Raw genomic sequence first — 4,929 nt, forward strand, 5'->3', positions numbered from 1 at the left:
TGACGGCGTCAGACGGAACCGTAACCGCGGTGGCGGCTGGCGAGGGTATCGATCGAAGTGAGGCCGGGGTGCGGGGGGGGGGGTTTCTTTTGGCATAGTAGTAGCGCTGGGTACGGGCCAACGCTGCTATACTAAGCCCATTAGTAGTAGCATCGGTGGACAAGCCACGGTACAGATAAGTGGACTTCCGTTCTGGGCCCTGGATCACATGTCACAGTAACGCGGCCCATGCTAAACAACGCTATTGCTAACAATTACCAGTAGCACGCTTTGAAACCAGCGCTCCGTTGACCTTGAAACTTCTTGTTTTCTCAAAGGAGGCCTTCAAATGACACGTGCCAGGCCCCGCATTTTTTGGACCCGCATGCAGTATTTGAGACATTTATTGCACTGCTAGGATTCCTGCGCCGGAAATTGCAGATCTGCAAGGCGCCACATGAAAGCATGCCCAGAAACGACATGGAAAATCCTATGTGATGTCTTTGCGACATGCGTAGGCCTTGTGAGGATGAGGGGGGGTAGGCCCTTACACCGGGGGCGAAATTACCTCGATGACATGCCTGATCCAACCGTTTAAAACATCGGAAAATCGTACGATGCCGGAAATCCTCGGGAGCTGGCATGGTGTCATCACATGGCCCCTGGAGGGTGTGGTAGAAGTTTCGGCACGTTTCGGATATGCCTCGTCTGAGGCCACTTGTGAACTACACCAGCTCCGAGGTAGTCTTTGTGTACCGAGAGGGAATGTGTCGGATTTGTGAAGGTGTTGGCCTAGAAACTTCTTGTGCTCTCAAAGGAGGCCTTCGAATAACACGTGCCGGGCCTCCGCATTTTTCGGACCCGCCTGCAATATTTGATACAATTATTGCACTGCTAGGGTTTCTGCACTGGAAATTGCAGATCTGCAAGGCGCCAGATGAAATCATGCCTAGAAGCGGCATGGAAAATCCTACCTCATGTCTTTGTGACATGTGTAGGCAATGTGCGGGCGAGGAGGAGGCAGGCCTGGACACCGGGGGCGAAATTATGCCGGCGGCTTGCCTGATCTAACCGTTTAAATCCTCGGAAAACCATACGATGCTGGAATTGCTCGGGAGCTGGCACGGTGTCATCACATGGACCTATAGGGTGTGGTAGAAGTTTGGGCACGTTTCGAATATGCCTCATCTGAGGCCACTTGTAAAAACTACACCACCTCTGAGGTAGACTCTGGGTATCAAAAGGGAACGTGTCGGGTTTGTGAAGGAAGTGTGGGTCCTGTTGCTCCATTGGCCTCGAAACTTCTCTTGCTCTCAGAGGAGGCCTTTGAATGACATGTGCCATGCACCCGCATTTTTCGGACCCACCTGCAATATTTGAGACATTTATTGCATTGAACGGGTTTCAGTGCCGGAAATTGCAGATCAGCAAGGCGCCACATGAAATCATGCCCAGAAGCGGCATGGAAAATCCTATGTAACGTCTTTGCGACATGCGTAGGCCTTGTGCGGACGAGGGTGAGGCAGGCCCAGCCACCTACTTACTTCGGGGTGCCGAGTGCCTGGTCGTGTTTTGGCTCCCAGCAAAGAGCCAAGCACCGGGGGTAGAGTGAATTTTCAATAGTGACTTTTCCATGTGATCATAATATGAGTACGCAGTGGGTCAGAAGAATAAACTAGTGACTTTTGCATGTGATCATAAAGTGACGTTAAATTGGGAGTTTCGAACATAAGACCCATAAAACTAGTCGGGAGAAACTGGGTAAGAAAGAAATAATAATAAATAGTTAAGATAAATGTAATGAAAATCATTTTAAACCAATTTTACATAAATTTCATGGGTTGCAAACATATAAGCCGAGTGCTATTCTAAGGGCACACGGCTTATATACTGTGTAAGCCGAGTGCTATCTCAGGGCACACGGCTTATATACTGTGTAAGCCGAGTGCTATCATGCGGCACACGGCTTATAGGATGCTCCGTGACGGTGCCGTCAGCCACCTCCGTTGTGGACACGTGGCAGATGTGTTTGCCGAGTGCCTGGAAGCCGAGTGCTTTTCCCTGTAGATACCGTGTGCTCCCTATAAGCCGAGGGCTTTTTTGCTACACTCGGCTTATAGATGGCTATAAGCCGAGTCCTTCGTATTTGCCGGGTGTTTTTTTCCTAGACACGGCGTAGAGGCATATAAGCCGAGTACCCGGAAAAAACCTCTCGGCTTATAGCCTAACACACGGGAAAATAAGATTTTCCTGTAGTGAAGTCTCTCGACCCGGAGCTATACGGTAACAGACTCCATTACTCTCCACAGCCTGATGCCATGATTGTGCCTCTGAATGTATCCTTTGGCATTAAATTTTATACTCCTTAGTTTGTCTGAAAGTGCAACACAAATATCACAACTATTAGCTAACACTGAGTCAGTAGATGATCATAGGAATCAATATGCATGCCCCTTCCGTTGGTTCAAACAGGAATACAAAAGAATATTGACATATATTATTGCGGTTAAAGAGATGAAATTAGTGGAGACCTGCATGCAAGGTAATGCATCAATGTCGCTGAAGCCTTTGGCAGCAGCGCATCACCCTTGAGCATCCCGCTTCATTAATTTGAAGCTGATCTGCAGGAGCCATGGCAAGGATTCTGGAGATCAAGAAGAACTAAGAGATAGCTTCAAAAAAAAGGAGAGCTTTTCTGAGAGATTGAGAGAGAGACGTGAGAGATTGGGCCTCAAGCACCGTGCCAATATCCAACAGGGCACTGCGCTAAATACGTGAGAGTTTTTAGATGAGGAAAAAAAGACACATGTGAGTTTTTTTTCCGTAAATCGATCTACACCGTAATAATTCGGTCCTATCAGATTAACGGCTCGTAAAATCTAATTAACATGAGAATTTTTAGGAAGTACCTAATTAGTATAGGTATAGAGGTATAGATAGATAGATAGATAGATAGATAGATAGATAGATGGCTGAACGATACAATATGGTGGGAAGGCCCCCTTACACAGCAGATCAACAGATAAAACATAAGCCTAGAATAAGCCTAGAACAAGGCTAACACTTCGCCGAGGCTCGGACAAGGACCCCTGAGCTCAAAGACAACGCCCCCAGGAGGGTTACGGTGCGAAGCGTAACCGCTGCCGAGTCTAAGAGCAGACAACGATTTTCACCATGAGCCCTGGCACAGGTAAGGGATCCACGACGCCATCTTCAAGAAGCAAGAGGCACCCATAGGCTTTGCCGTCGTCAGTGCCAGAAGTGCGGAGCTTTCGCTCGGTCACTCGCCTGCAGCACCACGAGGAGACCCGGCCACTACCACAACGAGGGTCAAGCATGCCCACCCCAGATCTGGGCACTGCCAGAGCAGCCCTCGGCCTCCCGCCACTACATCCTTAGTCGCCCTCACGACCTAAAGATGGAGCCACGACCGCCACCATGAAGCCTGCCAGAAAGCCACCCGTGAGGCCCACCGTCCGGGGCCGCCACCCTAGCATCCATGCCCCTAGGAACCACCGACCATCTCCGTCACACGCACCCGAGCACAGTAGTACGAGTGAAAGGGACCACCTTTCACTCCTAGCCCAGCATCAGCCAGCGGGTTTGGGTCGGCACCTCCACAGTAGGAAGCGCCCATGCCTGTATCCTCATCCGGTCCCGGTGGACCGGGGGGAGACAACCCGGTGACTAGCGACGGCCACCGCGAGCACGCTCGAACGACGCCATGTCTGTGGTCAATGGTGCCGATCTGTCCGACGGCACGGCGACGCCCGACGAGCAAGCTCGGATCGACGCCACCACAACGCAGCAAGAGAGAAGAGCACTAATGCAGAAGCTTGCACCCATGCAGACCAAGTCGGCTCCCTACACCTGCGCGCCGACGAACGACATCCACCACCGCATACCAGATCCGCACCATCACGGCACGCCGGAGAGACAAACCGTCAGCACCGACCTCCTGAAGCACGGACCACAGCTGCCAAGGAGCAGCAGGGCGCCCCACTGCCGCCCGGGGGATCTCGAGCAGCTCCACCTCGCCGGACCGGCAGCACCGTGCCAGATCTGGCCCAGATCCAGGCCGCCGGCCCGAGTCCGCCGCCCACCATGCAGCCCGGCCGAAGAGCGAGCAGCCGCTCCCCGTAGCACCCTGGATCAGGCCGCCACGGCCCGTCGCCTGCGCTGCCAGCCAGACGGGCGACCCGACGGTGCCCGCATCTGCTAGAGAGCCACTACACGAAGCTGCTGCACAACTCGCTCACGCGCTTGGCCCCGCCGCCCGCGCTACTGCGCACGCCGTCACCACACGCTCCTGCTGCTGCGCCGCCGGCCCCTCACGAGCGCGGCGCCCCCGCCCGGCCAGATTGTCCCGCGCCAACCCTAGGCTGAGCAAAAAAGGGGGGGAGCTTCCCGCCGCCGGCGGCGCTAGCCCGTGGCGGCGGGGGCGGGAGATGGGGGAGAAGAAGGAGGCCGGCGGCTAGGGTTGCCCCGCTCGGCCGCCCGCGGGGGCGACGCGAGGGGGAGAGGGGAGGGGATTTCCTCTGTGATGATGGTTTTCAAGCAAGGAACACCTCGCCCCTCCGTCCGCCGGCCTCCTCCAACGGCGGCAGGGTGACTAGGGCGGTATGTGGGGAGTCTGTTGGTAGCGGTGCCTGCGCCTCCGAAGTCGCCACAGGCGACCTATGATAGGTTGTTTTGTAAACAAATAATCAATATAGGATTAGGAAATATGGAGTAAATAGCATAAAACTACTACAATTTGGGTTAGGGTTCCAACAAACTACCAAATGTTTTTCTCTGATAACTACCAAGTCAGGGGTCGGTTGTTTCAAAAAACACAAATCACGCGGAACTAGCAAAATAAGCCTTTATCTGATCGTCTGGGCCCACCGATCAGGCCACGTAGCCTCGAGTGCTCACGACGCGGCCGTTACATCGACCGGTCCGGTCAGA

Source organism: Triticum dicoccoides, chromosome 4A (genome assembly GCF_002162155.2).
Source record: "Triticum dicoccoides isolate Atlit2015 ecotype Zavitan chromosome 4A, WEW_v2.0, whole genome shotgun sequence".
NCBI classification, from domain to species: Eukaryota; Viridiplantae; Streptophyta; class Magnoliopsida; order Poales; family Poaceae; genus Triticum; species Triticum dicoccoides.